Raw genomic sequence first — 24,263 nt, 5'->3', positions numbered from 1 at the left:
ATTTTTCTAGTCAATCTACCAAATGCCCTAACTGGCACCTAAAAACCACTGAATTCCAAGGGAACACTAAAAAGTGTAAGCGATTTTTAAATTAGCTATTGGTGGATAATAATCCTTTAAGAAGCCAAAATGCCAGTGAAACATACAAGTGCCCAAAGGAATCAACAGTAATTTCTAATGTGCCTTGGGCTACAGTACACCAAATATTTGAAGTAAGCTTTAGAAAGACAATAGTTGAATCAATTCTCCAAATGGCTGACTAATGTTAACACTGCCTAGGAAATACTCAGTTATTCAAGATCTATTTTTAAAAAAGCAAAACATGCCTGGTAACATTTTACTGAGGGTTTCTTTAGAAGGGTAAGTATTCAAACCCGGTTTTGGCAGTGCCAATGCAGGCACAGGAGAATCAGAAGAGTATTAAATTTGATGCTAAAACCCTCAGTAAGTAAATATACTGTACTTAAACACAGTGTAACAAGAAATCTAGGAAAACGACCTTTTGTACATGACAATCTCAAAGATGTATTAAAATAGCGGAGATAATTCCAATAGATGAATGAATGAAAAATATATGCCTATATACCAAAGGGTATGTCATTTAAAAATTAAAATGCACAATTTTTTAAGACATACCAAAAACAAGTACACTGAAGAAATAAAGAAAACTGCTTAATCTAAAATCTTCTCTGGGACCATTTCCTCTTTTTCTTTGCATGTGGTACTAAGGACATGTGTTAGTGAGGGGTAAGGGCTGGTGCTTAGTGAGAGAGGGGACTAGTGCTGAGTATCCACGGTAATGAGGAGGAGGCTGAGGGAGCCACATGGAAAGCACAGGCCGACACAGTGGCTAAGGACATGGTGGGAGCTAAGCAGAGACTGAGGAAATGAGCAGCATAATTAAATCTGTTACATTCACCAAATAAGTAAACTGAGTGATCAAATGAGTAAATATACTGAGGATAGTGGGGCCATGTTTCTCACTGCCAAGAAATTTAAAAGGAAGGGAGGAGTAAGGAGCTATAAAGAAGTCTGAGGTAGGGGCACCTGGGTGGCTCAGTAGGTTGAACATCTGACCCTTTGTTTTGGCTCAGGTCATGATCCCATGTCGGGGTGAGCAAGGAGACTGCGTAAGATTCTCTCTCTCTCTCTCTCTCTCTCTCTCTCTCTCCCCCCCCCCATGCCCCTCTCCCCTGCTCTCTCTCTAACATAAAGTAAATATGTCTAAGGCATTGGCCTGGAATTAGAGATATGAACTCATAGTTGCATGACATACACACATAGGAAAATGAAGTAGTAGTTACAAGTGTATATATATATGTATATGCATATATGTGTAGTTACAGATGTATATGTGTATATGCATGTATGTATTTGTGTTGTGTGTGTGTGTATACGTCCATATATTTTCCTGTCAACCAAGAAGGTACAAGAACATCTGACAGCCCAGTAACAAAAAACATGACAATGGCCTATCTCTTGACTTCTAAGTCCCATCCTACATTAAAATAAACCAGGGAGGGCTCCTGGGTAACTCAGTAGGTTGAGTGTCCAACTCTTGATATCAGCTCGGGTCCTGATCTCATGGTTCGTGAGTTCAAGCTCCATTTCAAGCTCTGTGCTGACACCGTGGAACTTCCTTGGGATTCTCTCTCTTCCTCTCTCTCTGCCCCTCCCTGACGTGCGTGTGTGTGTGTGTGTGTGTGTGTACACGTGTGCGCGCAAGCGTGTGCGTATCAAAATATATAAACTTTAAAAAAAAAAAAAAGAAACCAGGGATCTTTGGAGAAATGGCTAACTTCAAAGTTGGGCAGGGTAAGTACATGAAGGATCTGAAACATCTTGTGCCAGAAAGTAAGGAAGTGTTCAATGAATGACGGCAGACATTTGAGAGAGACACAGAAGCCAACTGAAGGAGATTCTGCTGGCCAAATGTGGGAAACTGAGCATCACGATAAATACTGGTTATCCCTGTTAGGCATGTATGTGTATGTCAAAACTGACTGACTTAAGATGTGCATATTCCACTGTAAGTTAATCATACTGCAGTTGAAAAACTTAATAACAAATTACAACCTACTCATGAAGAATGGCATCCAGGAGTCCATACTGACAAGTGAAGGAATGATGAATAAATAAATAAATAAATAAATGCGGAAAAGGGAAAGCTCTTCCTTATAGTACAATGTTAATAAATGTAGCAGGAATGATATAAGTAAAGAATCATCTTTTGGCAGCCATCATAAAGATCATGAATTCATAGTGTTGTCTCCCGGTGCTAAGATGGTGAGTGGAGGTCTGATGAACAGCATATTGGTATGGTTCTGGACTATGACTCAATTATCAGTAGTGGAATGGAGAAATACAATGAAAATAAAAGAGCAACTTTCTGTGGGGCATACTCATTCAACAGTGCAAAAAATTAGACCCAGGTTGAAGAAGTCATCCTACATACAGAATTCCTATTCCTGTATTCCTTAAAACATTAAAGAACATGAAATGTAGGGAAAACCAGGATACAGTTTTAGACTGGAGTGGTCTGAAGAGATAGAACAGTCAATGCAACATGAATTTTTGGATAAAGCATGGACCAGAAAGGAAAAAGAGGTATTCTTGAGAGATGGCAAAATTTTAAAGGGATATGTGGATAGGATGGCAGTATTATATACCAATGCTGACTTCCTGATTTCGAAGGCTGGATAAAGGGCAGGTACAAGAACAGCCTTTTTGTTGGGAATTACACACTGGAGTGTTTAGGGGTGACAGGACATCACATCTGCAGCTTGCTCTCAAAAAGTCTGAAGATAATAATAACAGGTACATATGTATATATACATATACAAAGATTATAGAAATTATTTGTATTATAAGTTCAAATTCTTTTAATTATAAAAGAATTTTAATTATAATTCTTTTAAAATAAATTATTTTTTAATATACTCATATATTCATTGGGCATTTGTCTATTTGTATATTTCTTCTATGAATTGCTCATTGGTGTTCTTTTTGTTGGTTTTTTTGCTTGTTTTTGGTGTTTTTACTGGATTGTAAATGTTTTTGGATATTAAAAAAATAATCAATCTTTACCTCAAACACAAAAACTTCTCTGGATGCCACCTATATTTCCCAATATCTTCCTAAAAATTAAGTTGCTTTAGAGGATGGAACCACAAATTACTTGTAAGTAAATTTCAGACCCACATCAACTAGTACCAGAGAGATACTTGCATATTCACAGATATTGACAGAAGGGTGTCTGTATATTTCTGGAAATTTTAAAAGCTCAAAACAGACATTCAGACTAGACTATTCATCATCAGAAAAGAGGTAAGACAGGAATATAGGAAGGACATTATTAAGTGTCTTCTGTCTATTTAAGACATTATTCTATGAGCCAAAAACAGCACAGGCATTTTCCTCATATAATACAAAAGTAGCTGATTTATGTTGCTCTCAGAAGAGGTTTAATCTTATTTGTCATCTCGCTAGCGAAATCAAAACCTTACTCAACCATAAATGCATCTGCTTTAGTATAATGCCACTCTCAGAACATAGCATGCTTATTTATAATATTTAAACTTTAATGATCTAGAAACTAGAAGAGCCTATGATGCAGTCAGTTCAAAAATCAGTATTACAAAGAGAAACCATAAACTGGCGTTGTTATGGTTTATGGTCTATCTGGGTATGTTAGTTATATCTACTTTGGCATAAATTAAAAGGCAATAGGACATTTTGAAATGTCACAAGATTAAGTCACTAGGAACGCATCTACAGAATATTCTCAAGCATCTGCTTGATTAGAAAAAAAATAAAAATCATTGAAAGTCCTAGTTAACCACATTTTTAAAGATGACCTGAAAACAATATTACATTTTTGTTGTATTATCAATAAAAAATAATAATAGAAAACTCCGATTAGCAGAAGCGTTTGTCTTCTCAGAGATGACTATCAGAATACCATTCCAGACATTTCCCCCAGTAAAATAACCAGAGATAGATGACAGATCGTTTGATCAACTACTCTAACTTCACTCTAAGTTCTTTTTTAAGTTTATTTATTTATTTAGAGCGAGCGAGGGAGAGGCAGAGAGAGGGAGAGAGAATCCCAAGCGACTCCACACTGTCAGTGCAGAGCCTGACGCGGTCGGGGCTCCATCTCCTGAACTGTGTGAGATCACGACCTAAGCCGAAATTAAGAGTCTGATGCTTAACTAACTGAGCCACCCAGGCGCCCCCCATTGTATATTTTCATTTTTCACTTAATAAAGCTTCAATGTTCTTCCATATTTTAAATGTGATTCTGCTAATCATAGTCTTACCTGTGCTGCACGAGCCTTTATGTAACTTATTTCTTCGTGACTGCAGAAAGAGGGAAACAGAAGTAGGGAAGGAGTGGAAAGAAATAGATGAAATAAAGGACAACAAGGAGATAAATGGTAGAGACCAGAAGCAGAGAGAACAGGAGGAAGCAAATCCTGTGGACTTGGGGTTTGGGACTCAGTTCACTAGCTCTCCTGATAAAAGCCATCCCCTATTTGGTATATGATTTCAGAGTGGTCGTACCACTCAATGTACTGATTAAGACTTCAGAAAATTTCAAAATTCTCTGGCTTGTGAGTCAGAGAGATTGCTATTCACTTACTAAGTAACTTTCTGTCTTGAAGTATGTCACCTCAACATTTTAATCTTTGGTTTCCTCTCTGTAGATAGGGGAGATTTCTCTTGTAGGGTGCTTGCGAGTTTTAAATTAAGTAGTATTATTTAGAGTATGGGAGGGACTGACAAGTCCTGGATAAGTACGCAGCAAACATTAAACCATATGAAACTGCTGTTTTATAGATCAAAAATGCTCAAATAGCGGCAATTTTTTATGGTTCAACCTAACAATGATTTTCTCCTTTTCTTTTAAATTTTTTACGTTTATTTAGTTTTGAGAGAGAGAGAGAGAGAGAGTAGGGGAGGAGCAGAGAGAGAGAGAGAGAGAGAGAGAGAGAGAGAGAATCTGCAGCAGGCTCCAGGCTCTGAGCTGTCAGCACAGAGCCCAGAACGGGGCTAGAACTCATGAACCGTAAGATCATGACCTGAGCCAAAGTCGGACACTTAACCAACTGAGCCACCCAGGTGCCCAACTCTCCTTTTAAATAGGTGGGAAACCAGAGACCAACACCTCAGACATCTAACAGTACAGTCCTATTCTACAACCTGCTCAGACCCTGCTCCTATTCCATGGCCCATGAGCAAGACCCAGCTTTGCACTACTAACCTTTCTAAGGAGTCCCTTAGAACTCCACCTAAGTATATTTCCTTCAGATGATTGGACCTCTCACAGAGCTCTAGGTTCTGGGCAACCTGCATTTGACCCTTATACCAGTAACAGGGGTATAATTATTTTTTCTCACTTGATGGCTGTCTGGCCCACCAACCAAGTTTTATCTTGATTTACATTCTCAAGAATATAACCTTGAAAGAAGCCATCAAAAGGAAACTAATTTTGATCGCTTGAAAACCTGCCCATTACCTGTCTAGTGACCAAAAAAAATTGACCCACATAATATGTAATACACATTCTAAGCCCTAGAATTCATTCTAATTTCAGAACACTTAATTGTATTAACTCCTTTAGTAACCAATGCTACAATACTCATTATTATATTATAAACTAGCTTTGCTTGTCCCAAACAGATAGAAACATTCTGTAAAGGTGAACATTCCACACTACTTTTTAAAAAAAAATTTATTTTAAGTAGGCTTCACACTCAATATGGGTCTTAAACTCATGTCCCTGAGATCAAGAGTTTCATGCTCTACCAACTGAGCCAGCCAGGCACCCCCATGTCACATTATATTTTAATGATTTGTATCTGCTGTCTCTCCTAGATTGCTCAACTTAGAACAGAATATAGCCTCTTACTCATCTCTAGATGCCCTGGTCCTAAACTGCACCTACTAACAGGAGGAATTCGGGAAACATTTACTGAACCAAAGAAGTTAGATATTAGTTAAGGCCAGCTAAATGAGATTTCCCTTAAGGTAAAAATTATTTCTATTTCAAAAACACCTTATACTGAGAATTACCTTATATTGAAAGGTCAAAAGCATGAGCTCTGGAATCAGAGTATCTGGTTCAAACTCCAGGTCTGTAACGTGCTAGGTATGTGACCTTTGACGCTGATTATTTGACTTCTCTGAGCCTAGCTTCACACTTGTCAAGTGGAGTTGATAAGCATCAACTATTAGGTTATTTCTCCTAACAAAGAGATATGTTCTGGCAATATGCTTTGCCAACAAGTTGATTAGACTGGTAGCCAGACACCTGATCTAAACTGGGCAGACCAGGTTCTCTCTCACAGGAATTTAAAGCTGAAATGCTAATCAATTTGTAGGCAGAGCAAAATAATATAGCCTATAGCCACTTTCTGGCATGTGTAGAGAGAAGCTGAGAAGCCTGGTCAAACTGCAAAGAGAGTAGTGAGAAATAAAGAAGAAGAACAAAACAGGTGAACAGAGAAAAAAGGGACACATAAGAGACTGTGTGTCCTCCGATGGACTAAGAGAATGGCTAGTTTCTGCTAGCTTTCCACCTCCCAAGTTAAATTCCTCCTGAAATCTGACTGTGGACTTTCTGTTCTTGGGTAAGATATATCCTTAAAATAAATCCCCTTTTCTGACTTTGATAATCCGAGATGGTTTCTATTACCTATAATCAAAACAGTCTTAACTAAAACCCATCAAAAACTTATTAAAATTAGAAATAATATAAAATGTAACTACAATTCTATAAACAGTTATTGAACATCCATAATGTCTTGGGTTAGTTAAGACTTTGATCACATCTATACAAATATTAAGCCAATCCAGTTTAAAATTTTAAGCTAAATTGTCACAATATAGGCCTATGACATGGAGATGACTAACTGGACAGACATATCTAATGTTGTATATTCCAGCTAGTACTAGTATGATTGGATTGGGGGGGGAGGGCACTGCCAAAACCCTCAAACTAAAATCCCAGGAAACTCAAATGTAATTTGATTCACAATTTTGAAAGATTACACTGAGAATAAGATTTCATTCTATGAAAAAATAAATGCCTTGTCTAATAATCTACTAACTATTCTTTTCTCACTAAATACTTCTTGAGTAACTTATCTGAATTCTGGTTAACCACAGCACATATATTATATTTTAATACAAAGTTAGACTTTGGAACTGGCTCTAGAAAAACATTAATTTCAGGCTCGACCAGAAGCCTACTAGAACTGATCCAAGAATTCAGCCAAGTTGCAGGGTACAAAATCAACGTACAGAAATCGGTTGCATTTGTATACACCAACAATGAAACAACAGAAAGAGAAATCAAGAAACTCATCCCATTCACAATTGCACAAAAAACCATAAAATATCTCGGAATAAACCTAACCAAGGATACAAGAGATCCGTATGATGAAAACTATAGAAAATTTATGAAGGAAATTGAAGAAGACACAAAGAAATGGAAAAACATTCCATGCTCATGGATAGGAAGAATATAGTTAAGATGTCATTACTACCTAAAGCACTCTACACATTCAATGCAATTCCAATCAAAATTGCACCAGCATACTTCTCAAAACTAGAACAAACTATCCAAAAATTTGTATGGAACCACAAAAGACCCCGAATAGCCAAAGTAATACTGAAAAATAAAACCAAAACGGGAGGTATCACCATCCCAGACTTCAGCCTCTACTACAAAGCTGTCATCCTCAAGACAGTATGGTATTGGCACAAAAACAGACCCATAGACCAATGGAACAGAATTGAGAACTCAGAAGTGGACCCAAAAGTATACAGCCAACTGATCTTTGACAAAGCAGGAAAGAATATCCAATGGAAAAAAGACAGCCTTTTTAACAGATGGTGTTGGGAGAACTGGACAGCAACATGCAGAAGAATGAAACTAGATCATTTTCTCACACCATGCACAAAAATCAACTCAAAATGGATAAAGGACCTGAACGTGAGACAGGAAACTATCAACACCCTAGAGGAGAAAGCAGGAAACAACCTCCTTGACCTCCACCGCAGCAACTTCTTACTTGACACATCCCCAAAAGCAAGGGAATCGAGAGCAAAAATAAACTGTTGGGACCTCATCAAGATTAAAAGCTTCTGCACAGCCAAGGAAACAACCCAGAAAATTAATAGGCAACCAACGGAATGGGAAAAGATAGTTGCAAATGACATATCAGATAAAGGGTTAATATCCAGAATCTATAAGGAACTCACCAAACTCCACGCCCGAAAAACAAACAACCCAGTGAAGAAATGGGCAGAAGACATGAACAGACACTTCTCCAAAGAGGACATCCAGATGGCCAACAGACACATGAAACGATGCTCAGCATCCCTCCTCATCAGGGAAATACAAATCAAAACCACACTGAGATACCACCTCACGCCAGTCAGAGTGGCTAAAATGAGCAAATCAGAGAACTCTAGATGCTGGCGAGGATGTGGAGAAACGGGCACCCTCCTGCACTGTTGGTGGGAATGTAAACTGGTACAGCCCCTCTGGAAAACAGTGTGGAGGTTCCTCAGGAAACTAACAATAGAACTCCCTTATGACCCAGCAATAGCACTGCTAGGAATTTACCCAAGGGATACAGAAATGCTGAGGCATAGGAGCACATGTACCCCAATGTTCATAGCAGCACTCTCCACAATAGCTAAAACATGGAAGGAGCCTAAGTGTCCATCAACAGATGAATGGATCAAGAAGATGTGGTTTATCTATACCATGGAATACTACATGGCAATGAGAAACAATGAAATCTGGCCATGTGTAGCAACATGGATGGACCTTGAGGGTGTTATGCTGAGCGAAATAAGTCAGACAGAGAAGGACAAATATCATATGTTTGCACGTATAGGAGGATTAGGAGGAACTTGACGGAGGAACAAGGGGGAGAAGAAGGGGGGAAATGGTGGGGGAAAGGGAGAGAGGCAAACCATGAGAGACTCTTGAATGCTGACAAAAACTGAGGACTGATGGATGTGGGGGGAGGGGGGGATGGGCATGGAGGAGGGCACTTGTGGGGATGAGCACTGAGTGTTATGTAGAAACTAATTTGACAATAAACTATTTGTAAAAAAAAAAAAAAGAAAGAAAGAAAAACATTAATTTTGAAGAATGAAATCAATTACAATACATGGTCCTTGTCTCCTATGGAGTCTCAATTTTTAATATCACTAAAACTAGAAAGGACTTTCTGATATATCTCCTCCATGGCTATCAGTCTACAACAGAAGATAAACGGTGATAATAAAGACAATAATGTGAGACTTTTTTAAAGCCGTATTTTCTTGTGTGCATATTTTAGGGTTTTTTTTTTCTTCTTTTTGTTGTTTTCCTTTGGGGTTTTACTTTTGTTTTTTTCCCCTGACCACTATCTTGGCATCTTCAAGTTTTTAATGATGGCACCAACTGGTTTTTATTTGGCCATCCTTACCTACCACACTAAATGGGGATTGTGTTAGTGGCTGAGGATCTCGCTTCACTGAGGACCACAAGAAATAATTTCAAGACAGGTGTAGAGAAACATACTTAGGTCAAAACTATCTCCTGGCTCTGCATATGCACCTAGTCGTACTGCAAGGTCACACTGGCTGTCCTCTGAATCACCAAAAACTACTCTTACATGAGAGGCAGTATCAAATAGTTTCAGCCACATTTTAACAACCGAGTATTTACTGTTGCCCACTGCACAGTTATTTAAGCAAATGAACAAAAGACAGTATTAGTGAAAGCAGGTAGAAAGGGCCACATTATATACAGGGATCCAGGGTACCTGATCTTGCCTTCTTTCAATAGGCTCTGAGAACTAAACAGACAATCCTCAAGGCATTCTAACAGTCTAATAGACTGTTCATCACCAGACCTGGAGTTTTAAAATTTTATATCAACCAAATGGCTTATCAACCTAAGATCCCATATGGATCAGAACATTTTCAAAATTTCATGATCAAATCTGCACTGCCATCTATTGTGATGATCATGCTCACCTTGCCACCCATTAAACTCTACCTCCTTGGGATTCTCTGACCCAACTGCGGTCATGAAAATTTTTCAGTGAGATCTCCTTTCAGGAGCATGCCCAGCTGGAAAGAAAAGCCAATAAAGCCCTGAAATACTTGCATTTCCCTTGCTAACACATTTTCCCCTAGAAAATGTTGAAGAGATAATCTACTGGACTGATTACCCAGGTGAGATGAGAAATTGCAAGTAGTGTGAAGGCAATTCAATGAACACACAAAAACTACAGAATCTTTATTTATTTATAATTAAAAAAAAAGATCATGCCTCCTGTGTGATTCTACTGGAAGAAGATTCTGGAAGCTTGCACCTGATTTCTCCTAGACTTCCCCCCAACATCTTTTCCTTTGCTGATTATGTATCCTTGTGTTGTAACAAATTACGGCCTAAGAATGACTGTGTGCGAAGTGCTATGAGTTCTCTCCATGAATTACCAAACCTGAACTCACAACACATCCTCTTCTATTATGAGCTCTTTGACAATCATATAACACAGTTAAAAACACTGATGATACCATCAAATCTGACATGTTTATGTTATTACTTGATGCATTAATAAAACATTTTAATATTATTTTATTTCCATTTTCTTACTTTTTAAAAGAATTATTTTGAAAGACAGAAAGCATGCAAGTGGGAGAAGGGCAGAGACAGAAGGCAAGTGAGAATCCCAAGCAGGCTCTGCACTGACAGCATGACCCCACAAACTGTCAGGCCATGATCTGTGGTGAAAACAAGAGTCAGACACTCCAGGCGCCTAGGTGGCTCAATCTGTTAAGTATCTGACTTCAGGACAGGTCACGATCTCACCATTCCTGAGTTTGAGCCCTGCATTGGGCTCTGTGCTGACAGCTCAGAGCCTAGAGCCTATTTCAGACTGTGCCTCCATCTCTGTTTGTCTCTAACCCGTTCACACGAGCTCGCTTTCTCTCTCTTGCAAATAAATTAAAATGTTAAAAAAAAATTTTTTAAGTTAGACACTCAACCAAGTCACCCAAGCACCCCTCCATTTTCTTACCTTTCTAAAAAAATTTTTTTTAGTGTTTGAGAGAGAACGAGAGAGCAAGTAGGAGAGGGGCTGAAAGAGAGGGGGTGAGAGAGAATCCCAAGCAGGCTCCGAGATGTAAGCACAGAGTGTGATGTGGGGCTCAATCCCATGAACCACAAGATCATGACGGGCCGAAATCAAGAGTCAGACATTTAACTGACTGAGCCATCCAGGTGTCCCCATTTTCTTTTTTAAACATAGCCAGTAAACCTAATATGAATCACATGCTCAGTCCTCAGCCAGTCAAGAACAGGGCACCTACACTGACCGTCCACCAAGGGCATGCTGTTACCAAAGGAAGGGAGAACACATGCTGGGCAGGCCCAAATAAGGGAGGACCACTAAAACCAGGCTATTTGGCAGATACAAAATTTACTTCAAAGATATTGGGAAAGCTTCTAAAAGACAATGGTCATGACCTCCCATAGTTCAAACTCAGTTACAAAGAGTTCTGAGTAATTTCTAATAGTTTACACTTTAAGACATGAATAAAAGTGGTTTCAAATGTGAGCTCAAAATAAAGTCACAGACTGGACACACTGCACAGTAATGACCTGCCATCACACTGCTTCTTAACAGGGCAATTCTATACAGCATGCCCCAGGGTGAGCGGGAGCCAGGAATTTATTTAACAGTGGTGAGCAATTCTAAGACAGGTAATATTTAATAAAAAATCTATCATTTAGACTAAGGAGAGATGCTAGAAACATTAGAGATACATAATGAAAAGAAACTAATATATTACTAATTATATTAGTACCAATCTTATTAAAAATGAAATAGTTTTCAGTCACAAAGTTGTCCTTAAACTTTCCTATTTGGGGTAAAATATGGGCCTAGGTACATATACCATGATTTAGGAGAAGGGAGACCTAATATGAAATAAACACAAACATTGGAATACTAGAATTCAGTGGTATATCTTAAGAGAATTATTAAAATCATCAAAAACACAATCACTATGTAAACATAATGGCACTAACAATGATCTTTAGTGGGTCCTAGCTAACTCAGTATTTATTTGGTTTGTGCTTAACATTGTAATATTGTGTGAAAACAGTTTATGATGGACTTGGCTTACTTATATCCTCAAGAGCCTCAGTTTTCACTAGGTCCACTAAATCCAAGGTGTTGCTTTTAGCCCTCACTGCTGCCTCTAACTCACACAAGGTAATATTCTGCTCCAGATTACTTCATAGGATCCAATCAGCTAAGGTAACCTTCTGTTTAGTAGACTCTGAGACAACAGCATGTAAACTCAGTTCATGCAAAAAATCAGTTTCGTGGGTGTGTCAGATTTGGGAAGCACAACTAGGTAAACCAAGGTACTGTGACAATGGGTGCAGATTACTAAATTCATAGGAATAATTAACCTGGAAGCTATAAACATGTTTCTGCAGGTCTCTGACAACCCTGCAATTAAAGACAAAATTTTCAGAGACTTTATATATATGTATAACAAATATATTTTTTCATAAAGGCTTTTTCATAAAGGTTACCTAATTAAAATGCAAGAAAAGGAAAAAACAAGAATACTTTGACACACACTTATCAGATTTAACCAGATATGGAAATATTTACTACCTTAGATATTATTTAACATTCTAATAAAATAATAAAACTGATACAACATCTTGCAAAGCACATTCATTTCTATAAAAAGAAACAAATATTGTAGGTAAATAGGAAAAGTATGATCACTCATTGGCATAATAAAGAGGCAGAACTTTAAGTGATTCTTAAGGACACAACTAATTAGAGGTAGGAAAGGAGCATACACCCAAATATCTACACAGTGTTATTGCATGCTGCCTAGTAAGTAACAACAACCTATCATCCTTTAAAACTCTATCTGTAACTAATATATATTAAACTGATTTACCCATTCAGGAGCCAATATTAACAAATATTAAAAAGAATAAAAGTTATTACTACAAATTCGGTTAAAATACAAACACACACACAGACCTGGAAGGATATACTAAAATGTTAACATTAGTAGGGAGCCTGGGTAGTTCAGTCAATCAAGCGTCTGACTTTGGCTCAGGTCATGATCTTGCAGTCTGTGAGTTTGTGCCCTGCGTAGGGCTTTGTGCTGACAGCTCAGATCCTGAAGCCTGCTTCCGATTCTGTGACTTTCTCTCTGCCCCCTCCCACATACTCTCTGTCTCTCAAAAAATAAATGTTAAAAAAAGTTTTTTAATAAATAAAGTAAAAATATAAAATGACCAAAACCTAATAATTCTTTTTTTTTTTTTTAATTTTTAACGGTTATTTTCAGACAGAGAGAAAGAGAGAAAGAAAGCAAGTGGGGGATGAGCAGAGACAGAGGTAGACACAGAATCTGATGGAGGCTTCCAGGCTCTGAGCTGTTTGCACAGGGCCCAGCATGGGGCTCAAACTCACAAACTCAGAGATCATCACCGGAGCCAAAGTTGGACACTCAACCAACTGAGCCACCCAGACGCCCCAATGACCTATTATTTCAACTAAAAACTAAATTCTAAATGATATGTTTTCACTACAACTTAGTTTTTATTTTAGCTTTGCAAAAATGTAGTATTTTCTGCATAACTGGCCCTTTTGTCATTTCCACGGTTATCAAAAAGAAGTAATTATATTTCTTCCACATAGATTAAAATATTGTATTTGGTTAACCAGAGAACACAACATATCTTCTACCTCATATTTAAATGGGCACTAAGGTTTATCAATAATACAGTCACTATCATTAAGAAAAAGGTTAAGTTTAGTTTAAAGCAACCTTTTAAACATAAAATCCCAAGACACTTTATAAGACTTCCATTAAAAAATTTTAAGGCTTGATATTACAAAAAGGTAAAAATTGTAGTTAGTATCTAGAAGTGACTCACTTTTCCCAAAGATTCCAGAAAATGTATGTTTTAATACTGCATCATTAAGTAAAAATAACTAGTCAAATATTATCATCTAAAAATGCACATCTATTAACAAATCATCTATATGGTGATCAAATGACTACAATTATTTATAGATATTAATTTCATAAACACACTTTGTGGCTAAAAGTATTTTGAGTTTTATTTTAACACAGGAAAGTCTAAACTGAAAAGCACTATAGTTTTTGTCAGATTTTTTAAAAACTTGTGTTAATATTAATGGCTGACATTTGTGCTCACTTATATGCCGGGACCTGTGCTAAGCATTCTATGTTCATTACCTCATGTAGTCTACCTATGAGGTAGGTAATACTACTGCGCATATGGCATGAAATCCTAAAGTAACATGTACGACACCAAAATGTTCCCAGTCTCAATGAGGATAGTATAAAAGAAGGTACAATAGAAGAATAAACAACACTGATAAAAGGAATGAAATTCTTAATGACAATGATCTTTTATCTAATTCACAAACTTAAGTATTATCAGTCTAATCCCATGAATATAGCTAACTAACCAGTTCTTCAGCAGGCACTAGGCATGAATTTTGGTGTACTATTTCTGTGTTTCTGGAATCCTGACTTACTGATTTTGTTTTTAATGTGCAATATATTATCACTTAAAGAAATTATTAGTAGCCTGTTTTAGCCAAGAAAGAGTAACAAGCAACAGGATATACTATCCAACCTGATACCAAAAATAAAAAAAACAAAATACTTTAAACAATGGTTTTCAAGCCACTGGACATCAGGCAAAGAAGGCCAGAGATCCACAAGAGACAGGAAACAAATGAGGTGAACCCTATCACTTCTCCAGTTCACTGCCTTGACAGTTATCAGGTCACGGCACAGGAAGAGGGAACTGAGGCAAAAGCCGTAAGACTCCCTGCACTGAAGAAACAGAGAGACGGGTCTAAAGGAGCCCAAGGTGGCTAGAAGTCATAGAAGAGACTATCAGAGAGGAGAAAGCTACCCAGAAAGAGAACCCTGGAGATGTGTAAAAGGTCTTCCTCAAGTCTTCACATGCATGTGAGGAAACTACTACACAACCAAGACCAAGGGAAGAACCATCAGAAAAAATTAGAGGAAACACCGCCTGGTGTTCACACAGGATCAAAAATATGCTTGTTCTTGCCAGCTAGATTAGAAAGCTCATTAATTTATGGATAGTGCACCCAGAAAAATCTGGTCTTAAAGAGTGGAGAATAATTAGCCATTTCTGTGTACTGCTCCTGACCTGCCTAACAAATTTAAAAGCAAGACTCAAGATCATACTGTTTGCAAGTATTTACCTACATCCAAAGAAAAACCTTAAGAAGATTTACAGAACTACAAAAACATCCAGCACCCAACATGGCAAAATTCATAATGTCTGCCATTCATTCAAAGATTATCAAGCATGCAAAGAAGCAAGAAAACAAGAACCACAACAACAATAATTAATCACTCGAAACTGATCCATAGGGGCACCTGAGTGGCTCAGTCAGTTAAGCATCTGACTTCGGCTCAGGTCATGATCTCATGGTTCGTGGGTTTAGGCCCCACGCCGAGCAATGTGCTGACTGCCAGCTCAGAGCCTGGAGCCTGTTTTGGATTCTGTGTCTCTCTCTCTCTCTCAGAAATAAATAAAACATTTTAAAAAATTTTTTAAAAAAGAAACTGACCCATAACTGCCACAGATATTAGAATCTGCACTTAAAGACACTTATACGTGTATTCCATACATCCAAAAAGTCAAATAGAGACATGGAAAATACTTTAAAAAATTTTTTTAATGTTTATTTTTGGGAGAGAGAAGAAGACAGAATTCGAAATAGGCTCCAGGCTCTGAGCTGTCAGAACAGATCCCAAAGCAGGGCTCAAACCCATGGACCGTGAGATCATGACCCGAGCTGAAGTCAGACATTTAACCTACAGAATCATCCAGGAGCCTCCATGGAAAATATTTTTTAAAGACTCAAATCAAACTTCTAGATACAAAAAATACGATGTCTGAGATGAAAAATACACTAGGTAAGGAAAAGATTCATGAACTTGACAAAGTAACAGAAATAATTCAAAATAAAGCAGAAAGAAAAAAAAAAGCACATGTAAAAAATGAAAAGAACATCAAAGAACTGAGATACAACTTCCAATAGCCTAATAATATATATGTAATTGGAGTCCCCAGTTAAAAAAAGGGGGGAATAAAAAATTATTTTGAAGAAATAATGGCCAAATTGTTTCTAAACTAAATGAAAATTATAAACCTAGAGATCCAAGAAATTCAGCAAATGCCAAACACAAGTAAATAATGCTATCAACCACCTTCACCTGCTTTACATCTATTACACACAGAACATTTATCAAGACAGAACATATTCCGGGCCATAAATCAAATCTCAATAAATGTGAAAGCATTTAAGTTATACAAAATATGACTATAATGGATTTAATTTAGCACTCAATGACAGATCTCTGGAAAGTCTACAAATACTTGGGAACCAAGTAACACATGTCAACATAACCCATGGGTGAAAAAAGAAATCAAAAGTAGTAAATTAGAAAGTATTTCAAACAGAATGAAAATAAAAATAGAGTACATCAGAATGTGTGTGATGTTGCTAAAGAAGTATTTAGGCATAAGTTTAGAGCACTAAACACCTGTACCAAAAAAAGAAAGAGCTCAGATCAATGACCTGAACTTCCACCTTCAGTAGGAAAAAAAGAACAAATTAAACTTGAAGTAGAAGACAAGAAATAATGAAAATCAATATAAATATTGGTGAAATAGAAAACAGAAAAATAGAGAAAATCAATAAAATTAAAATCTGACTTGTTGAGATCAATAAAATTGCTAACCTAGCCAAATGATCATGGACAAAAATGCATGCAAATTATCATGATCAGGAATGAAGGAGGGGACATCACGACAGATTCTACAAACACTTATAGGAAAATAAGGGAGCACTATGAACAATTCCATGCTAGTAAGTTCAGTAACTCAGATAAAATGGACAAATCTCTTGACAAATTATAAAAACACACTCAACAAGAAATAACGGGAATAGATGTCTACCTGTTTTAAAAAATGAATCTGTAGTTTAAAATCTTTCCACAATGAAAACTTGAGGCCCTAATAGCTTTACTGGTGAATTCTATGAAACATTTAAAGAATAGATAATATCAACTCAATACAAACTCTTCCAAAAAAATTGAAGAGGACAGAATCCTTCCCAATTCATTCTACAAGGCCAGCATTTTCCTGATATACAATGACATTATGAGAAAAGAAAACCAGACTATTCTCTCTCATCAGCAGAAATGTTTTTAGCAAACAGAATCCAACAATACATTGAAAAGATAATATATCATGATCAAGTGAGGTTTATTCTAGAAAGGGAGGACGGTTTAAAATTCAGAAATCACTCAAAATAATTAAGCATACAAATTCTTAAGAGAAAAAACATATGATCACCTCAATAGAGAAAATGCATTTGACAAAATCCAAAATCTATTACAGAGAAAATTTCTCAGCAAATGAGTCACAAAAGGAAATTTCCTCAGTACGGCAGCAACTATGAAAAAACTGCAACTAACATCATACTTAAACAGTGAGAGACCGAGTGCCTTCCCCTAAGATTAAGAACAAAACAAGGGAAGGGGCACCTGGGTAGCTAGTTGGTTAAACGTCGGACTTTGGCTCAAGTCATGATCTCACAGTTATTGAGTTCTAGGTTCGAGCACCGAGTCAGACTCTGTGCTGACAGCCCAGATCCTGGAGCTGTTTTGGATTCTGTGTCTCCCCCTGCTTGCACTCTGCACTGTCTCTCTTTCAAAAATAAACTTTTTTTTTTTTTTTTTTTAAAAAGAACAAGACAGTGGCATCTGGCTGGCCCAGCCAGTAGAGCATGCAACTACTGATCTCAGGGTTTTAAGTTTAAGCCCTACATTAGGTGCAGGAATTACTTAAAAATAAAATCTAAAAAAGAAAAGAACATAACAAGACAGAGTTGTCCATCTCACCAACTCTATTTGACATTGTTCTCGAGATTACATCCAATGAAATCAAGAAAGTAAAACAAAAGGCATTTGGATTGGAAGAAGAAAAACTTTAGTGGCAGGTGACATGATCAAGCTATACTGAAAATCCAAAGTAATCTACAAAAAACCTACAGGAACAAGTAAGAGGTTTTAGCAAGATCCAGGATACACAATCAATACGGGTAAATTAATTTTATCCCTATAAACAAAATGATCAGAAATTAAAATTTTACACTAGAATAAAAAATTACTGAAAACTTGAGAAGTCTGGCAAAAGATGACAGTTATTACTCTGAGGGTACTCAGTGGTACATCAGGACTCTCAGTATTTTTCAAACTGAGTCATGATCAACTGATGGACTGTGAATATAATTTGATGGGTCCTGACCAGCATTTTAAATATGAGGTAGAAAGGAACAAAACATATCAGAGTGAAATGAACTACTATTTTGTAAAATTTCTTTAATGTTTTTTTATTTATTTTTGAGAGTCAGAGCACAAGCCAGGGAAGGGCAGAGAGAAAGGTGGAGACCGAGAATCCAAAGTGGGCTCCAGGGTGCAAGCTGTCAGTGTATCGCCCAGCACAGGGCTGGAACTCACAAGCTGTGAGATCATGACCTGAGCCGAAGTCGAATGCCTAACCAACTGAGCCACCCAGGCACCCTTTGCTTTGTGAAATTTATGATTCCAGTATCTATGTGTACATGTATTGTGTTTTATATAAAATTTATGCCTAAAAAATGTTTGAAAGAGACTGTTTTTTTAAAGAAAGCTATTTTTTTCTTGATGAAAAACCAAGATATATGGCTGAGGGTAAAGGCCAAAGCAAAAAATGAGAGCTCCAACTTCAAGTATTAGCCCTGAAGCAAGAAATTCGGGAGGTATAAGTACTGGAAAGTGTTATTGCAACAGAATATTGAGAGGTAAGAACTAGGCAGGCATAGGTTTTGTGCTGGAGCCATGTCAGGCTTTTCACCACTTCAAGTTCTCCCGCCTGCTGAATCTTTGGCCACAATGATGCTATCTGTTCTTGAAGCATCCTTACCCCTACTTTCCATCTGGAACACTATTCCATTCTCCAAAGTTCTGCTTAAATTAAAGACTTCTCTGAATTTTTCAGATACTGTCTCTGTATTCTTCTGACCTTTTATGTATCCTCAGGTCAGAGGACACAGAGTCTAGCATTCATGTTTCACTCTACATATTTTATGACAGATCTTTCTATGATCCTATCTGTGAATCATTTATATTTAAAGTAAATCGAAACATCTGGGTGGCTCAGTCAGCTAAGTGACCGATTTCAGCTCAGATCATGACTTCGCAGTCCATGGATTCAAGCCCTACACTGGGCTCTGTGCTGACAGCTTAGAGCCTAGAGCCTGCTTCGGATTCAATGTCTCCCTCTCTCTCTGCCCCTCCCCAACTCGTTCTCTCTCTCTCTCTGTCTCTCTCTCTCTCTCAAAAATAAACAGTAAAAATTTAAAGTAAATGGTTGGAGAGGCACCTGGGTGGTTCAATAATTCCCAGTCATATCAAGATCTAAGTCCATGGACATTGACAGCATGGAGCCTGCTTGGGATTCTCTCTCCCCTCCACCTCCTTTTCCCTCTCCCTGTCCCTCACCACTTGTGTGTGCATGTTCTCTCTCTCTCAAAATAAATAAATAAACATAAAAAATAAATACAGTAAATAGCAGAAGACTTCCAATTTCTGCTCTGGCCTGTAAGGAGATTGGAAGTTACTACTCCCATCCTCACAACAAGAAAAAAGCTGAACTGGAAATCAGTGACTCTTGCTCATCTATCAGAAAACTGACATCACAGGACAAACCACTGCTCCCAAAATTGAAGAAATGAACAGTGCAAATACAGAGAATTACAACTTAACCAGAGAAGAAGGGCAGGAGTAGAAACCTGTGTGCTGGAGGTAGTAGGGCAAAGGAAAACCTCAACTGTAACTGATGAACTGCTAAAGGCTTAGTATGGACAGCCTGAGCTGTCTCATACTTTCATGAATGACCTAGTAGGTTCTCACAGAGATAAGAGAAAAATCCCCTAGTGCTTCTGGCAGGGGAAGAGGGGGGAAAAAAATCACCATTTTGAAATACTCAGAGCATTGTTTTTCTTTACAAGGCCTGCCCTCAAAAGAAACTATTTTATCAGAGCCTAACCAACCTGGGAGAAGGAAAATACCCAGTTCCCTCAAGCCTTCTAGTCTCATCTAAGGACAAGCGCCTGAGAAGCACTTGTGAAGATCACAACCCAGGGACACCAGCTCACTAAAAGAATGAGACCTGATCATAAGACTACAGAATGCTTCCTTCCCCTTCCCCCAGACCTTTCCATCTTATCAACATAACTCTTGTATAGTAACAGAGGATTACAAGTGAAAAGAACTGCATGTGTAAGTCCTTATTTAAGAAAGTCTCAGGGCACCTAGGTGGCTCAGTCGATTGGGCGTCCAACTTCTGCTCAGGTCATGATCTCTCAATTTGTGAGTTCGAGCTCCACGTCAGGCTCTTTGCTGACAGCTCAGAGCACGAAGCCTGCTTTGGATTCTGTGTCTTCCTCACTCTCTACCCCTCCCCTGCTAGCACTCTGTGTCTCTCTTAATAAAAATAAACATTTTTTTTAAAAAGTCTCTAAGACGGGGCACCTGGCTGGCTCGGTTAGTAGAGCATGCGACTCTTTTTCTCTGGCTCATGAGTTTGAGCCTCACACTGGGCACAGAGTTTACCTAAAACAAACTGAAAGTCAAAAAAAATCAAGGACACCAGGGAAAATTTTAGCCTCTAACACCCAAAGCTACAGCAAACAGTAAACACAGCCTAAACCCTAGCCAATAAACATAAAACTTTACCTTAAAGGTCTATAAACCTCAGTTCCTTTTACCCAGTACACCATTACAAGTAAAAATTACGATAAAAATTTACAGCAAAAAATTAGAAGGCATACTAACACATTTTGAAGAAAGAGACTATGGATCAGAGCCAGACTTGGATATGGCAGACATGATAGAATTATCAGACAACGAATTTATTTTTTAAAGTATTTTTTATCCCAGTTGCATTTATTAGTTTTTTAATTAAACACTTGATTTTTACTTATTCTGTCATTTGTTGTACGATTTTAAATTTGTATGCAGTCAGATCAGGTTGGGTTTTTTTTTAGACCTTTTTTGTTGTTGTTGTTAAGTAGACTCAATACTGAACAAGGGGCCCTACAACCCTACAACCAAAAGTTACGTGCTCTACCAACTGAGCCAGCCAGGCACAAGAACTTAAAGTAAATGGCAGACATCAGAGGAACTTTCCCCTAAATACCTCAGCATACATATTGCCTCTTTAGTTTTTAAACTGAAAACTATATCCTTTGCTCAGAAATCTGAAATTAAGATAGCAATGTCCATTCTTTGTAATAAAAATAAATTCTTGTATGGGAGGGGGTAGGGGGAAAAGAATTAAGCATAGAATACTAAGAACCAGCACCAACTTTCCTCCTATTCCTCTTCAGTGTCCTTTTTCTCTTATCCTTCCCCATATTTTCTCTCCCTTTATCACTAGGTAGGGGAAGAACGAGAGAAAAGAAGACAGAAAAATGGCTGAGAGTTGGGTTGCTGAACATTAACCATTCACTGACTCACATATTTGACCTAAAGCCTATAAAATACCAGGCACTAGTTAGGAACCAGGATACAATCTAAGACCTAGTCTTTGTTTCCAAGGAGTTTAGTGAAGTCAGTTAAACAAGTGAGCAATTACAACACAAAGATAACTACTGTGATCAGGTGCTTTATAAGGAGAGCACAAAGAGCAATGTAAATCAGTCTTAGGATACCAGGAAAGGATACAGGCAGATGACTGGTAGTCTAGGAAGAAGAATCAAGATGTGTAATGACCTGAAATGAGAAACAGAGCCTGGAATGCAAGGGGAAAGGTGGTAATATTGGTAGTATATATAAACTGATAAATTATACATGACTAGGGCACCTGGGTGGCTCAGTTGGTTAAGCATCCGACTTTGGTTCAGGTCAAGGTCTCAAGTTCGTGGGTTCGAGCTCCGCGTCAGGCTCTGTGCTGACAGCTCAGAGCATAGAGCCTGCTTCCGATTCTGTGTCTCCCGCTCTCTCTGTCCTCCGCCCCCACCCATCCCAGGCATGCAATCTTTCTCTCTCTCAAAAATAAATAAATTAAAAATGACCATACTGAGAAACATTTTCATAGCCAAGGAAGAGAAGCACAGCCTGAGAGCAACAGAAGAACCATTACAAAATCATATGCAGAGTGACATGATCTAAGTCTTATATCACAGTGGCTGCCGTGTGGAAAATGGACTCCAACAATACCAGACAGGATCAGAGACAGGTTAGGAATCTCTTGTAATCCAGAATGAGATATAAGGTAGGGATAGAGAGAGGACAGACTAAAGCCATCTTCATATTCAGTGACTAACTGAATAAAGGAATGAGAAATTTTATCTCTTTTCCTCTCACTGTTGACTCCCCTTTCCTAAGAACAGATCTGATCCTGGACCAGTAAAGTAGAGAGCTAGTTTACTCTGCAGAAGAGGTTGTAGCAGCAAGGGGGAAGACAAGAGAAAATTCCAGATGAGGCTACACAGGAAGAACAGCTCTATGTCTACTATCTTGAATGTATTAGAAGCTAGAAGTATTCATGATGCTATATGGGAAAGGGTCTGCTTATTTGTATTCCGATATTTGCCCTAAAGGAATGAGCATGTATTGGATCAAGCAAATTAATGTCCTAATTATCATCAAATTAGTGAGCTTCATTCTCTACCTAGTGATTCAATTGGCAGCTACTATTTTCATTAAGAACGGTTAAATGAGCCCAACAAAATGAGATCATATTCTCATATGAATTCTTGGTCCCAAAGAACTTAGTCTTTTTTTCCCCATTATAGAAGTTAATACATGAATTCATCTGCTTTATAAAAATATAAAGATAGGGATGTAGACAAATGGTAAACATTGTCTCCCTTCATTGTCTCTGCTCACATCCCTCATCAACTCCTTTCACCTCTTTAGGGTGGCCTTCCAGGCTCCTTTCTCCGCATTTACAGGGATCTATGTACAACACAACACACTTTTACTGCCAACAAATGTTTCATATTAGCTTCTACTTACACAGCCAACAAATATACTGTCCTTATACAAATAATAAAACATTAAATTCTATATTACCATACCATTCCTCTTGGTAATTACTGTTATCATTTTGGCATACATCCTTCCCGGTTTCTTCTAGACTTTTCCACTTATATACCAGTGTATGTACCCATGTACAGTATTTCTTTGAATATAGTATTACATAATTGGTACTAAATTTATGTTCTTTTTTTTTAACTTAAATTTTAGTTAGCATACATGGCAATATTGGTTTCAGGAGTAGACTTCAGTCTGATTCATTACTTACATAAAACACTCAGTGCTCATCACACAGTGTCATCCTTAGTACCCATCACCCGTCTAGCCCATGCCCCACCCACCTCCCTCAGTCAACCCTCAGCTTGTCCTCTATCATTAAGAATCTTTTGTGGTTTACTTCCTTCTCTCTACTTTTTTGTCATCTTTCCAATATGTTCGCTGTTGTGTTCCGTACTAAATTTAATATACTGTCTTTCAACCTTTCTTTTTCACTCAAAAACTGTTTTGCAGATCTTTTCAATAAGTAAACACTATCAAATTATCCTTGTAGTATTTAATGATATTAAAGGCTTCTAGTTTCTCACTAATACAAACAAGGCTGTAATAAATATATTCATACACGCTTTCTCATGCACCTTTGTGTATGAGTGTTGCTCTAGGATGTCAAGAAGGAGAACACAGAATATGCACATTTTTTAAAGAGATAATGCAAATTCTACAACAATTTCTAAAATATAATCTTGCTGCCTTGAAGACCAATACAGAATGAAAAAAGAAGATTCTTAATTCCAACTAAGTGTTCTACTTTCAACAAAAGCTTTTTTAGTACTGGAGGAGTTTAATGATATAGGATCTTGAACACAAATCACCATTTATTTCTTTACCAATTAGCAATGCAATATCTTGTGTTAAAAGATACATGTATTCAATTTGATAATTATCAATATTAAAAACACATACATCCCTGCCCCAAGAATATACACCATAATTTATCCAACAGATACACTTATACATACATGAGACAATATATG

General features: G+C 37.6%; 1 protein-coding gene across 5 annotated transcripts in view; it reads right to left on the bottom strand.

Annotated features, from left to right (window-relative positions):
* Positions 1 to 24,263, bottom strand: part of ARID4B (AT-rich interaction domain 4B) — a 145,732-nt gene that overhangs the window by 91,112 nt on the left and 30,357 nt on the right. The window lies entirely within an intron of this gene.

Source organism: Hyaena hyaena, unplaced genomic scaffold (genome assembly GCF_003009895.1).
Source record: "Hyaena hyaena isolate Hyena2069 unplaced genomic scaffold, ASM300989v1 scaffold_288, whole genome shotgun sequence".
NCBI classification, from domain to species: Eukaryota; Metazoa; Chordata; class Mammalia; order Carnivora; family Hyaenidae; genus Hyaena; species Hyaena hyaena.
This window is presented reverse-complemented; position numbering and strand designations above follow the sequence as displayed.